Genomic DNA, 16,119 nt, shown 5'->3' with positions numbered 1-16,119 from the left:
TGCATGCGTTTCTTTGAAGATTTTTTGGGCCCTTTAGTTTTAGAACATTTCGTGAACTCGGCGACTTATACATCTTTACTTCAAGGGCCAGTTAGCGAGTTATTGGTAAGGTGGGTCAAGAATTCTAAAACTGGGAGTGAAAGTATCTGTGCCACTGAGCACGTATGCCAGTGTGTTCCAGGCAGATGTCTGGGGGCCTACCGCGAAAACCGAAATTCACAAATTGCGGGGATCTTTCTCTTTTACTCTCACTAAGACGTAATTAGAGTGACAGAGAAAAATGCCCGAAATTGACGAATTTCGATTTTCCCGGTAGCCGCTCTGTATGAAAATGCGAAGCGCGCGAAAGATTAAGGACAAGAACAAGACAACACGCAGCAAACTGGCGCTCCTTAGACCGACACAGCGTTAATGGCGAAATAATTCAAAGAATTGAATTCGATAGTCGAAAAGTGCCACGGTGGCATAAGTACCGGACACCGAGGAGTAACAGGAAATAAAAACGCAGACGAACTGGCAAGAGAAGGAGCGGAGAGGGAATACACCGATCCAGAAACTGCTTTGCCTATGCTGGCGGAAGTCAAATAAGGAAGTCGTCGAAAGGCTAAAAATGAAAATTAAAACAAAAGACGAAGTGCCATATTAAAATAAGTTAAACAAATAGGTGTATCATATTTTTTAATTGTCTTATTATAATATCAACTAGCTACACTTTGCTGTTAGGTCATCAAAGAATAAAGTTGAAATAAAACGAAACTGCCTTGGGACTTACACAAAATTACAATATTTCACCGCACACGACTTCACAAGATTGTACATTACAAATAAAAATAACGCGTGACTCGCGTCCGCCATATTGCTCAGTTTCCCGCCTAAATATATTAAAGACGTGGCTTATTTTTTTTTTCAGAGACGTGATCGCGGGACCCAGGAGTTTTGTGTTAATTCAGAAAACATTCTGCCTCGACTGTTATTTATGCAGGATAACTTTACTATGCTCATTAAGCGTAAATTGACAACAAATTTATAGTCTTACAAACAACTTGTCAGTAGTAAGAACTAGGAAAACTATACTGTGCTATATATTATACTTTTTGAACTATACTCATTCCTTTCTTTTGGGTGCTAGTACTAGCGTAAGACAAAGCCAGTAATGATTCTCTCTGTCTGTTTGAAATAACAGAGTTCCTGGCCGAATTATAATTATAGCCAGTCAAACAACTTTGTCAGTATAAAAAGGCACGAAATTAAAATTTTCTATGGGACGATAACGCATCGCACCTACATATTTTAAATTTGCCGTTTTTTTTTACTGACGGCTTGACAAACATAATTATATCGGTTTTAGAAATACCAAGGAATACATTTTTTTTTCAAACCCGTGGTGTTTAATTTTATTACATTAACTGTCATTAGAGAACGTTGGAACGAACCTTCTGGAAGCCTGGACAAGGCTTGCAACTTTCAAGCGAAAGGTCACGGGTTTAAAGCCCACCAACTCGTACCAATAAGTTCTTCGGAATTGATGTACTTACTGAAACATCATTTGATCTTTACCAGTCAGGTTTTGGTCAAAGAAACTAATATATAGTTGCTTTTGTAAAAACGAATGCTTGTGTAATTTATAGGGTTTCGCAACAGCAGGTAAATAGAGTCTGTCCAAGCTTTACTACACATAACTATATCGAGATAGAAGGAAATGTCCCTCGCGTGCAAAAAAGTCGCCGCACGTCTCCAATGCTCGCAGCGGACATCAGTCAGCTCCGCGACCGCTTTCCGCGTGTCACGTCAGGTTGCAAAATCAAAATCACGGTTTGTTCAATAATTAAGTGTTCAAACACCGTAAATAAAGTTGGAGCTGTTAATCCTGTATGTCCTTTCATCGGAAAATATTCTTTGTCTTAAAGATATCTGTTATATAATTAAAAAACCGGCCAAGAGCATGTCGGGCCACGCTCAGTGTAGGGTTCCGTAGTTACTCTTCCGTCACAATAAGCTAAACTGGAGCTTAAAGTATAGTAAATTGTTAACCAAGGGATGTAACGGTACTTTTCACCCGAGTTAAACAAATAGGCAAATTTGCATAATCAGTACCTAACTAAAGTAAGTCTTTTTACTATGAAGGGAAAACTTTTTGCGATAACTCAAAAACAGCTAAACTGATCATGTCCGCTATAGTTTTCATTTAATGTCTTTCTTAAGCTCTGCTTCCACGATTTTTTTTCATATTTTTTGGACCTATGGTTCAAAAGTTAGAGGGGGGGGGGGGGGGACACATTTTTTTCTTCTTTCGGAGTGATTATCTCCGAATATATTCACTTTATCAAAAAATGTTTCTTGAAAACCCCTATTAGTTTTGAAAGACCTTTCCAACGATATCCCACACTCTAGGGTTGAAGCGAAAAAAAAATTTCACCCCCACTTTACGTGTAGGGGAGGTACCCTGAATAAAATTAAATTTTTAGATTTTATTGTACGACTTTATCGGCTTTATTGATTTATATATCAATGCCAAATTTCAACTTTCTAGCACTAACGACCACGGAGCAAAGCCTCGGACAGACAGACAGACAGACAGACGGACATGGCGAAACTATAAGGGTTCCTAGTTGACTACGGAACCCTAAAAACAATTTATATTGTTGCCGTGTATATATTATTTATTTTCATCATGACACGAGCTGGCGATTGTGTGTTTTTGCCGAGCCAGGCTTAGCGTGCGTTCAAAACCAGCAATGTAAAAATCTATTTGTTATTTTTACTTAAAATAACATTTGCACCGTCTGGGCTATCAAAACCGCTGCCAACTTAGCTTGGTCTGACTCTAGCTGGTTTTTTACGACGCGTTAGGAAAGTATTTGCGAATATCACCGAGACAGACGTGTCAGACATGAAAAAAATATCGTAATCACAAAAGTACGGTACGTAGCTTTTAATATGTGAGGAAATTAACTTTAGATATAGGTCAGATTATATTTTTTTAAATTTTTTGCACAATATCGTTTTAATAGACGATTTTCATTTAAGCGTAAATTCGTAATGTTTCGTTAATTTTGTTTCAGAACATGACTACCTAAATTAAAATACTTGTATAAATTAATTGAATTGAATTCGAACCTTTTTGACATAAAACGTCTTAAAGTACATACGTACACGTACGTACGTACGTATAGAAATATATGCCAAGACTTTCCGGGACTTTGAATTATATGTCACAAGTCTTTTGATTTTTTATTTGCAGTAATCTAATGTATCTAATCATGGCTGAATGTTGGATGGATCTGTGCCTTCGATGCCTAACACAGGGATCGGAACCGGTTTTTTTGCAAAAACATCGAAATAACCATATATTTCGGTTTATTTTATACTCTAAATGTAGGACTCAGTTGTGTTTTCAGATAACGACTTCGTATTATTAGATTGCCTAATTAGAAATGAAGTAATTAACAAAGAACGAAAAAATACCGTTTTCGTTCCCATACAAAAAATACCGGTTTCCGATCCCTGGCCTAACATGTTCCAAAATTACAATGTGGCGGACGAATTATGGAGGGTAGGGTAGCGGTAGGACATGGGTTGGACGAATGTTTGAAATGTCATCGTATGTATGTAAGTCACTTCATCCTAGTTAAGTATTAGTAAGTAAGTAATTAAAATAAATTAGGCCTTAAAATAGCAGAAATAATGTAGGTCAGAAATGACTTAAATTTAATAACAGAAAATAAACTTGTTCCGTATGTGACAGGGGACAAGTGAAACTAACGGCGGTTGAAATCACACTGGTTATATTCATGCGAAGTGTTACCTTAAGTAGGGGTCGAGGCACCGAACCCGCTATAGCTACATGTATACATATATTACATATACAACATCTCCCCCTAATAGTTTTACAATCCATCGTTGATTAAACAATTAAGAAACTACCACCTAAATTACATAAGACAAAAAAACGGTTTATAATCGACCCTAGGGACAGGACGCAACGACATTTGTCCAGCCGTTCGACTCGGACTTACGGCTTCGAGTTGAGTCTCTGCATCTTGTACACCTTCTGTGTCGTGGCTCTGTTCTCGTGCTTCGAAGAACTCGTCGTGACCCCCGTCATCAGCTGACGCGGCCGGCGGTGAGGCCTTCGATGTCTGCAGGTCTGGTAAAGTCGTCGCAGTAGATGTCGGCGTGGTTCCACTCCCCTCCACAGTGGGGGACTGTGAAGACTCCGCTGACACTGGACGAGTTATTTCAGGTTCCTCACCGCATAACTCAGATGGAGAGAGGTCAATTTCGTCACCCGATGTCGATTCAATAGAAGTATCAATGTCTCTAGTGCCACTAAGATTGTTGTTTGTCACTGTCCCTCTAAAAGCTATCAATTGATTTTTGTGTTTTTTAAATTGCAATGCGGTTACACTGTCTTTCACAATATATACAGTTTTACCCAATCTCTTCATTACTACACCTCTATTCCATGTAAATTTACCGTTACTGAAATATTTTTTAAACAGAACTTTATCACCTGGCTTAAAACATTGCTTGTTGGTGCCACCATATGCTTTAGTCTGCAAACACTGTTTATAATTTACAACCTCAGTGAGAGTGTCCGGTGAGGACGGCGCGGCGGCAAGTACATTAGGTACAAGTAAATCCAGGCGCGAACGAAGTTTCCGCCCGAATACCAACTGGGCAGGCGAAACGCCCGTAGTGGAGTGAACCGAGTTTCTATAGTCAAATAGGTATTTTAATAAGTTTTGATCGACTTCCTTTGCACTACTACTTAGCAATGATGCTCGTATACCTTTTTTTACCACCTTTACGAAGCTTTCCGACTGCCCATTACTGGTCGGGTTATAAGCGGGAGAAGTTATATGGGAAATCCCATTTACCGCACAAAAACGCGCGAACTCATTTGACGAGAAACAAGTGCCGTTATCACTAACCAAAGTATGCATAAGACCGAATCTTGACATGAACTCAAACAATTTAGCTATAACTGCATTCGAAGTTGTCTTATTCAAAAAATATACTTCTACCCATTTAGAATAGGCGTCTACGACAACTAAGTACGACTTATTATTTACCGGTCCGAGTATATCTATGTGTATTCTGTAGAATACCTGCGGAGGGTAGGGCCATACAGCCAACGGCGCACGGGGAGGTGTTGGTCGGAGCTGCGAACAAATTAGGCAACTCCCAATAGTACTTTCAATTGCCTTATCTATGTCCGGAAACCATAATCTACTCCGTGCTTCCGCTTTGCACTTTACGATACCTAAATGTGATTTATGAAGTTCAGCTAATACTTTTGTCTGCAATCTTGTCGGTATCACTATTTTATGGCCTCGCATAAGACATCCGTTCTCAACTGAAAGTTGGTTCCTACATAAAAAATAGGGCCGGATATCTGAATCAGACACTTTCCTAGGCCACCCGTCTTGAACATATTTTAACACTTTCCTTAAAGTTAGGTCACTAATACATTCCTCACGCAATGTATTGAATGTGATTGGCAATGTTTCATCAACTACAAAATTAATGTATGAAGCCCGATCGTCAATAAACTCTTCCCCTGCGCTGGTTTCGTGGCCCGACTGCGAGCCGGTGCATGAGTCATCGGGCAGGGTTGCGCGGGAAAGGTAATCAGCGCTGTTATCAGCACTACGTATGTATTCTATTGTATAATTATATGCACTTAGAAACATAGCGTAGCGTTGTAATCTGTTTGCTGACACCTCTGGAATTCCTTTGTATGGACCGAATATTGATATAAGGGGTTTATGATCAGTGCGCAAAACAAAAGGAATCGTCCTACCATATAAATATTGATGAAAACGACGGACTCCGAAAATGATTGACGTAGCCTCTTTCTGTAGTTGGGAATAACGTTTCTCGGCGGCATTTAATGTTCGTGAAGCATAAGACACTGGACGTTCGACGCCATCAGCATCGATAAGTGATAAAAGAGCACCAAGGCCGTACGGGGATGCATCCGTAGTCAAAATTATAGTCGCGTTTGGATTAAAGTGGGCCAACACCTGATCTGAACTCAAATGTTTTTTTATGGCCATAAAGGCATCGTTATGTACGGAATTCCAAACCCATTTGCTTCCCTTCTGTAACAATTGGTATAACGGACTAAGTAGTGACGATGCACCGGGTACGAAATTTCTATAGTAGTTTACTAAGCCCAGAAATGACTGTAAGCTGGCAACATTAGTCGGGGTAGGCGCATTTACAATAGCTTCAACCTTTTTGGGTGACTTTTTCAAGCCGTGTTTGTTTATAGTGTATCCTAAATACTCTAACTCGTCCTTGAAAAAGTCACACTTAGCTTTTTGTAAGGTCAGACCGGCATCTTGCAGTCTTTGAAGTACTGCCCGCAACCTCGTTAAATGCTCCTCCCTGTTAGCTCCTGTCACCAACACGTCGTCTAACATACATAAAACTCCGTCCATACCTGCCAACACGCACTCCATAACGCGCTGGAAAATGGCCGGCGCGCTTGCTAAGCCATATACTAATCTGGTATATAGAAATAGCCCTTTGTGCGTGTTGATACAAGTGAGTTTTTGAGATTCATCGTCAAGGACACACTGCGCGTATGCTTGTGAGAGATCTAGTTTACTAAATTGCTGTCCGCCATGCAATTTGGTAAACAATTCTTGTGCAGTGGGTAACGGGTACTGTTCCACTAACAGCTGTTTATTAATTGAGACAGAATAATCTGCACAGAGACGTAAAGAGCCATCGCGTTTTAAGACCGGCACTACCGGCGAGGCGTACTCCGAGTACTCGACCGGTTTTAATATACCTACTCGTACTAAGCGCTCTAATTCGTTTTCAACTTTTTGGCGCAAAGCGAAGGCCATGGGACGCGCTTTAAAAAATATGGGCTTTGAATCACTTTTTAAAAATAATTTTATTTTATATTTATTGAAAGTTCCTAGTTCGTCAGAGAAAACCGCGGGATATTGTTTTTGTAATTTATCTAAAAAGGTATTTGAAGTTTCACAAAAATTAACGGGTGTGGTAATTTCTAGACCGTAGTGAGCCATAAAGTCCCTACCTAAAATTGGTGGCCCCCCATTACGGATGACATGAACATCAAACGTATGAGGTTTACCCCAAAAGAAAAAAGTAATGGGGCGATGCCGACACAAGAAATATTTCCGCCTATATAAGTATGTAACCGCTTATTTGGTTGGGATAGCGGCACGTGTTTGAAATATTGTAAATACACTTGTTCCGAAATTGCGGTAACCGCTGAGCCGCAGTCATATTGAAACTTCATTCTTACCCCGTGAACGTCAATTATTTCTGTCATTGGCTCGCCATTAACAGTACGAATATTAAGTAACTCACCATCATCGCCGTTCTCATCGACACTCTCGTTTCCCACATAATTAATTTTTTTGCACATCCTATTCAGATGACCCTTTTTGTTACACTTCCTGCAAGTATAGTTAGCGAACCGACACTGCTCTGTGGTGTGGTTTTTAAAACCACATACCGCGCACTTCACTTTAGCGTTAGCACTAGCACTAGGTTTCGTAGCGATCTTAAACAGTTGTTCGGGCGCTGACGAGGCCTGGGCCGGGGTAGCTCCTGCGCGTGCGCTGCGCAAGGTCTCCGCCAACTCGACTGCTTTTGCCAAGGTCACGTTGCCAGGTTCTAAGGCAAACAGCTTCTCTCGCTCCTTCCCAGAAAGCATTCCCATTATAAAACGGTCCCTTAATGCTTCTTCGAGGTTTGAAAAACTGCAATGCTCCGTCAGTCCACGCAATCTTGCAGCCCACTCCGTGTAACTTTCACCCTCCTTTTGCACGGCTGAATAAAACGTAAATCTTTCACCAAAAATACAGCGTTTGGGGGAAAAGTGTGCATCCAAAATACAAAGAATATCTTCATAAGGCAAATCATGTAGTAATTTAGGCAAGGCTAAATCTGCCGCTAACTTGTAGGTAGCCTCGCCGAGTGCGCTCAACAATATCGCGCGCCGCTTCACTCCGGTAGTGTCGGCTTCCTTGGTTATATCATTCGCGATAAACCATTGTGACAACCGATTTTTGTACACCTGCCACGTTCCCGTATTATGATCAAAGCTGGTTAATATCCCAAAATGAGACATTGTACTATTCACTTTTTTAAAACGCGGGTAGATTCGTCGCCACTGTTCCGTATGTGACAGGGGACAAGTGAAACTAACGGCGGTTGAAATCACACTGGTTATATTCATGCGAAGTGTTACCTTAAGTAGGGGTCGAGGCACCGAACCCGCTATAGCTACATGTATACATATATTACATATACAACAAAACTAAGATACTTAAGAAAGCTAGCTGCTATTGAAACAGAATATAAAACAGTTTTACGTCAAATCTAAATTTAATCTCGTCTCGTAATTCAGAATTACATTAAGAAAATAAAGAAGTTTGTAATACCCAATCTCAATTTATTAGGTATGATGTATAAGTTTTAAGATCTTGAACGTGCCCACTAAACGTAAATGGCTTTAAAATAGCCGTTTGAATGCATTTTAAATTCTGATTAAACTGAATGAAGTCAATGTTCCACTTTCAAAGCCATTCTAGACGGGCGTACCGGACCGCAATTTTGGTCCGGTTCGAGAACTTTCAATCGTGTGGAAGGTGGTTCACCCTACGTCTGTTAAGGACGAAGCTATAAGTGAAAGCGAGAAAGAGATATTTTAGGTAGATGTATTGAAAAACCTATAATGAGGCATTCGGTTTTATGGTCAAACTTGGTGGAGGTTCGGTGCGGGGTATTTCGGTCCACCTTGTATATAGTTTTTGGTCTGGTTATTTCAGCACACCTTGTATGTAGTTTTTGGTCTGGTTATTTCGGCCCACCTTGTATATAGATTTACAGTTACAGCTGGGTTATGGCTTTGATGGATATTAACATTTACTAAAGTGCTATTTCTTATTCTGTAATATAAATCACGTCATTAATTCGATTTTAAAATATATTTACAGTACATATGGTGCTACTTTACCGCACTAGTGCGAAAATTAGTATATTACGTTACTGTGTAATACATTTAAAGGGCCATATGTACTGTAAAAAGTTGTACGATACATGTGCGAATAGGTAATTCGCAACTCGTGTCGATTTAAAACACTCCCTTCGGTCGTGTTTTTATTTATCGCCACTCGTTTCGAATTTCCTATTTTTCGCACTTGTATTGTAATGTATTATTACATATTGACAACCTTCAATTAAGGTGAGATATGCCCGGACCGAATTGTTTTTTTATTTGATTTTATTATACGCAAACTTTATATTGTTGTAGTTATTTTGTAACGCCTCCAATTTAGAATCTCAACCAGTTGCATTACAGTCTGCTTCTCTATCAAAACAAAATTTAAAAAGTTATAAACTGAAATTAAATTATTTGACAAAATAAATTGATGTGTTCCCAAAGTGTTTCTATACAGGATGATTCAGGAGACGTGAGCAGGATTAAGCCTGCGTATTCAATATGTTTCCAGTAACTGTTTCGTACCGGTATTTGCGAGATTAATGTTAAATTATTTTTTTCTGTTCAAACACTTTATTTTATTTTATTTACGACATTTATGGTCACCTCTATGTTTTATCCATAACAAGTGACAAATTGAATGTCATCGGAGTCGTTACTTTTGAAAAATCGTATCTCACTCAATAGCACAATCAGATTAAGACTTAGTTTTAGGAAGAATTAGTTTATTTCGCTAGCGTTATATCGCAAAGCTATTCTTTCCTCTCAAGTACGTAGAAGTCGTAGAACGTAGAGTCGGTCCAAGCGAACTCTGCATGGTACAGTCGAGTTCATACATATGTATACATTTTTTCACTTTATTGCAATGGATTAAGGTGAAGAAATGTATACATATTTATGAACTCGACTGTAAAACACAAGGTACTCCGTTTTCATAGTGCATATTAATTAGGTTAGACAGTAAACGTACCTAACTATAAAATGGGTGTATTTAGTTCGCCAACAAACTGTTTCGCAGTTTGGCGAAGTTTTGTAATAGTTATGTTTTTTGTTTATTAGCAATAAAAAAAGCATAAACTATAAATCAATATAATATTTTTCAAACCTGCATACGCCCCTTACGGATCTTACGGTGGATAATCCAAAGCATATAAGCCGGTAAAGTTTCTAGTCTTATCTAAAAAGTTACGGAAGCATATATTATCATGCATTGTTGTAGGATCAAGGTAAATACTTTGGACAGAGGGCATTTTGGCAGGCAGAGGATCGGTAGCATATGGGGAGAGCATCGACAATTGAGTTTATCGATATATTAGGAACTCACTACCTGTCATTAAAGTTTGCCCTCTAAAATCCAATACCTGCCTATGAACTATGAAAAAAGATGGCGTGCCACACTTTGATGTCGTATTAGTGTTGGTGAAGACTCAAATCCTTCGAGTAGTCTGCTGTAAGACTCGACTCTGTTTTCAGACTTTAGTTGAAACTTGAGTCCTTATCGAGACACGAGTCTTCTGTAAAGACTTGAGTCCTTTAAAGATAACTCTTAAATTATGTATAAAACTTTGTAAAAAGGCATCGTTTTCACATGAAATTCAAGGGTAAGGTTCAAACGTCATTCAATAACGCCTATTTCCTTATGGCGTTATTCATAAACACGTTACTGCCCTGAATTAGCTATAAATTGTTAGTCTTTATCTGTCATTTTGACTTAGGCGTTTGTAAGAAAGGGATAGAATATAATTTAACCAAATCAGGCCCGTAAAGTTTTATGAATAAGGGGGTTAGTGTTTAACCGAAGGCTCGAGTTCTTTTAAGTTGCGCTTAAAGACTCAATAAAGGACTTGACTCGGGGCTTAAAAGACTCGGAAGTTTTTAAGCGCTAAGTCGCATAAAAACAAGTCGAGTTTGCATTTAGACTCGAAAGACTCGAGTTCCTAGCAACACTAGAACACTACGTGTAGTCGGTGAGAAAACTACCAAATTTTACACAATTCGCTCCGTGAAAAGGAAGCGGAGGCAAGGCTGCACGGCTGCGGCTCTCGGGTCAGAAGTTTGAGACCCTTGGCTTAGGCGGACTCTAGTTATATTCACACATATAAAAAACTGGCCAAGTGTGATTCGGGCCCCACATAATGGGGTTCGTTAAATACGGTATAAAAAGCCATACCAGCAAAAGGGTGTATCTTCGTCCCTTAGATACGTTATTGAGAATCTATTTTTTAATAAGTAAATTAAAAAAGAAATGTAATATTTTCCCGTCTAACATTGTCTATGGAAATATAGTTTTAAAAAGTATATGTGGTAGGCCACTTCTTTGTTTCATATATATACATATAAGAAAACCTGTACCCCTAGTGTAAATTTATTCGATTTCGAAACGTGACGTACGTTTTAGAAACTCAAAATCCCATACTAAATGTGACTTAACGCAAACGCGTACGTCACGTTACGCCATCGAATAAATTTACACTAGGGGCAGTGTATTAAAATAAATAAATAAATAAATATTATAGGACATTATTACACAGATTGACTAAGTCCCACAGTAAGCTCAATAAGGCTTGTGTTGAGGGTACTTAGACAACGATAGATATAATATATAAATATTTATAAATACTTAAATACATAGAAAACACCCATGACTCAGGAACAAATATCCATGCTCATCACACGAATAAATGCCCTTACCAGGATTTGGACCCGGGACCATCAGCTTCGTAGGCAGGGTCACTACCCACTAGGCCAAACCGGTCGTCAAATGATATCATGGTATTATGGTTTTATTGGCGATGGAATTTGAAAACCAATCTTGGTGTATTTCATGGAGTTTTTTTGAAGTATGTAGTTAAAGTAAGCGGTGGTGGCCGAGTGGATATGACGTCCGACTTTCAATCTGGAGGTCGTGGGTTCAAATATCAAATATCAAACATTTATTCAGCAAATAGGCCACAGGGGCACTTTTACATGTCCATTTTTACAAACAATAAATAAAAAATAAAAAAAACAATTACAAATATCGAATCTATGAAATAATAAATACTTTATTAGAGATGTATACTGTCTCTAACCGTCAAATTACACAAAAAAACTATGATAAAAAAATAAAACCATAAAATACTAAAATTCTTTAGAGATGTATAAGTCTCTAAGTGTCAGAGATAAAATATAAAAATATATATTAAATTATCCTTAGAGATGTAGAGGGTCGCCAAGGCTTGAATTCTTATATAAATAATTAAAAGACAAAAAAATTAAAACAGACAAGAACCGAATGAAGTGTCTCACGTTAATGTCACTCAAAACAAAAGTAAAGTTACATACTTTAACATAACCTGTACCCCGTGTAAGCTTAAACAGACCGGTCTCCACAAACAGCACCCGTTCACGAGTATGACGTGTATCTCAGCCATCAAATCCTCGCTCGTACCAATGAGTTTTTCGGAACTTATGTACGAAATGTCATTTGATATTTACCACTAGCTTTTCGGTGAAGGAAAACATCGTGAGGAAACCTGCACACATCTGCGAAGAAATTCAACAAAGGTGTATGTGAAGTCCCCAATCCCCAATCCGCATTGGGCTAGCGTGGGGACTGTTCATAACCGAACACAATTTTATATTGAAACTCTTTAAGTTTTTTTTACTCTATTGTCTATAAGTCTATGGAAACAAAAGAAGACGAACAAGAGAAGAATTTGACTTGTCAATGAAATAAAAATGTTATAGATTTGGTGGAGTTAAAATAAAATGATGAAGAATTAAAGTGAGTTGTTTTAATGTGGAGACACGGTCAGGACCAGGACCCCTTCTATTCATATTGTCTCGCACAGGGACTATAGCCCGAGCCCTCTTGCACATGAGAGGAGGCCTGTGCCCAGCAGTGGGACGTATATACGTCTATAGCCTATATAGGCTGAATTATTATTATTATTTATGTAGTTAAAGTATTAATAAATAAATAATTTTGTTATTCTTGTTCACTTATTTACAAGATACCTAGATATTTATAAGATATCGATGTATCTTTGATATCGATGTACTAAATCTCGCAAGGAAGTCACTAGCGTTGCCTCGTTCGTGCTAGGAAAATATAGACATGACAAAACTATAAGGGTTCTCTTTTTGTCATTTTGCCTACGGACCCCTAAAAACTTTGTGACATCGTGAAGTTTCTCCGTTCCGTATACCTCGCACGATAAGCGAGCCCTGACAATCTGTCCCGCTTCTATCTGTCCTATCCCTATCCGACTTGGAAAAATGCTATAATTTGTTAACTTCAGCTATTCCTGGACTCTCAATCACATTGCTTAGCGAATAGTCGCCGCAGGCTAAACAATTAATGGCTCCTCTACGCGATGGGCCATCATACCGGCCCACTGAGATGGGCCAGCGTGAAGAGAGAGTAGTGGTGTCGGATGGCTTATGGCGCAGCGGGATGGCGATGGGATGGCCACGGTGTCGGGTTTTCGTCCGCAAATCGATGGTAGTGAGCCAGCGATGGCGCGTACGCATCTACACGTGGCCCATTCCATAGTGCGTGTGCTCGACTATCGCATGGCCATCTCGCTGGTCAGCGCCGGGCCATCGTGTAGAGGAAGGAGCCATAAGACGATAGTGGACGAGCGCTTCTCCATACATAAGTAGCTCCCATTTTCCTCTCTGAATGGAAACTATTTTTACTCAATTTATGGTTTATTGAATATTAACCTATGCTCCCGAGGTCTACAGCTGTCAGAGCCACTAGTTATAATAAGAGTAGCAATAACTAATTCACCATTACATAATACAAATGAACCATTAAAAAAAAACACTTCTATAATAATTAAAAAATATAAAAAATCAAATGCCCCTTCATTTGTGGTTAATTAAATATATACACCAAATTCAGTAAAAATAAATTCTACAATGTATAATGGCGCCCTCCTTGGGTGAATTGTGTTTTCTAATAAATCAATTACTTTTTGTATAAATCCTACATCCCTCAAATACTACTGGCCGCGTACCCAACGTTACAATCGTTAACGCTCTGTAGCGTAGTCATCTCTCTCTATCACTCTTTCATATTAGTGCGACTGTGACAGTTGCGTTTCGTTCGCAACGGAGCGTGAATATGTACGTTGGCTGTCTTACTGATGACCTAGACGGAAAATTGGGGCCACCACTGAGGGCGCCACTGGACGGTTGATATCGACTTAAGCAGTCTTGAGCTAAGACATCGGCAAGTGATCAGAATGATACCACTAGAGCGTTTCGTTACACTTTTTCTGAAAGAGTGTGACGTATTTTATCCATTTAAAGCAAGTCAGAGAAAAGTGCATTTGTGCATTGTGACTTTAAAAGTGGATAAAGGAGTCCGTTACTTATCTAGTTAAAGTGCTTTATATAATAAGACGGACACGCCAGGGAAATAAATTATGCAATTTCTTTGATAAATGATATTGTAATACTCTTACGGTCTGTCTAGCTGTCTGTTAGCAAGATTTAGGTGAGATACGCTTATTCTCAGCTTTTACGTTGAACTTTTTAGGTTATTTTTGGTTCCTACTGTATTTGTTGAGAAAAGCCAGCCTCGTGTTGCTATACATCCCAGTTTTGCTCGTCTGTCAACAGTGGCGTAGCGCGAACTAATCTCGCCGTGGGCGAAGTCGTTTCTGTGAGGCCTTTTTATATGTATTAATGTGCCCGAAGGAGCCTCGCGCGAGGCCCATTCGGGCGCGAGGCCGTGGGCGAGGGCCCAATTTGCCCAGGCCTAGCTGCGCCACTGTCTGTTAAATCATACTATACCATGCCAGTTCCCTCTGTTTCCCCCTTTTATATCACTGCCTTTTATAGTTTAATGTATATGCTGTGCATATTATAGCACAAAACCTCCCAGCTTTGGGCTTTTGGTTTGAAAACTAACATATTTTCGATTAGACCTGACTATTATTTAAATCAACCTTCAAGAATAGAGCGTACTCCCATCTTAAAGGACGGCAACGCACTTTCAACACCTCTGGTGTTGCAGGTGTCCTTGGGCGGCGGTAATCGCTTACCATCAGGTGATGGGTCTGCTCGTTTGTCTCCTATCATAAAAAAGCCACAGTTCTATAATTTCATAATCGGAAGGAAAACCAAGAAAAACAAAAAAAGATAGGTATTGATACTTTGCACTGTTTGACCCAGTGGTTACTTACTTACTTACTTGGTTGGCGCGATGACCCAAAATCTTGGCCTCCAACAAAAGAGCACACCACTTTTCTGGGTCCACCCAATGGCCCAATGATGATGATGGGTGACCCAATGGTTGACTGGTAGAAAATGCCTTAAGACATTAAGCCCGCCGTTTGTACAATTTTATATCGTGCAATAAAGTTTAAATGAATAAAATTATTACGTGTAGGACTTGTGGAACATAGTTGTAGTGCTGGATTATAGTTGGCTGGTTTAACGGTAAGTAGTTTAGCACACTATAGCAAATTGGCGACCATGATAAATGATCCACAGCGTCGTAACTAGTTTACACGTTCGCTCGTAAACTCCAGCTGACAACAGAGTACTTAAAACGAAAGTAGATACAACACTGAGATACACGGCGCCCCGGGACTGAGCTGTGGTTGTACTCACTGGGATTCAGAAAAAAGGTTTAATTAAATATGGCAAATATGCTCATATGACAACTAGTTTTACCACGACTGCCTTAGCAATGTCAAACTAACATATTCGCTAACGTCTGTGTAACTTACTTTTTATGGCTCCTCAACACGATAGGCCATCATACTGGCCTACTAAGATGAGCCAGCGTGTAGAGAGGGTATGGTGTCGGATGGTTTATGGTATGGCGGGATGGCGATGGGATGGCCACGGTGTCAGTTTTTCGTCCGCAGATCAAAGGCAGTGGGCCAGCGATGGTGCGTACGCATCTACACGTGGCCCATTCCATAGTGCGTGCCCTCAACCATCCCATGGCCATCGCTGGTCCAGCGCTGGGCCATCTTGTAGAGGAGCCATAACCATCGCATGGCCATCTCGCTGGTCTAACGCTGGGCCATCGTGTAGACGAGCCATTATACATATCGCTCGCACTCATATGCGAGTACGAGCGAGATGCATAGAAAGTAAGCTACGCGCAATACGCACAT

General features: G+C 39.6%; 1 pseudogene; it reads right to left on the bottom strand.

Annotated features, from left to right (window-relative positions):
- Nucleotides 1–3,528: 3,528 nt before the first annotated feature.
- LOC133529563 (uncharacterized protein K02A2.6-like) lies at nt 3,529–8,309 on the bottom strand (annotated as a pseudogene).
- Nucleotides 8,310–16,119: the final 7,810 nt, after the last annotated feature.

Source organism: Cydia pomonella, chromosome 21 (genome assembly GCF_033807575.1).
Source record: "Cydia pomonella isolate Wapato2018A chromosome 21, ilCydPomo1, whole genome shotgun sequence".
In the NCBI taxonomy this organism is placed as follows: Eukaryota; Metazoa; Arthropoda; class Insecta; order Lepidoptera; family Tortricidae; genus Cydia; species Cydia pomonella.
The sequence above is the reverse complement of the archived record's forward strand: the minus strand, read 5'-3'. Positions and strand labels throughout refer to the sequence as shown.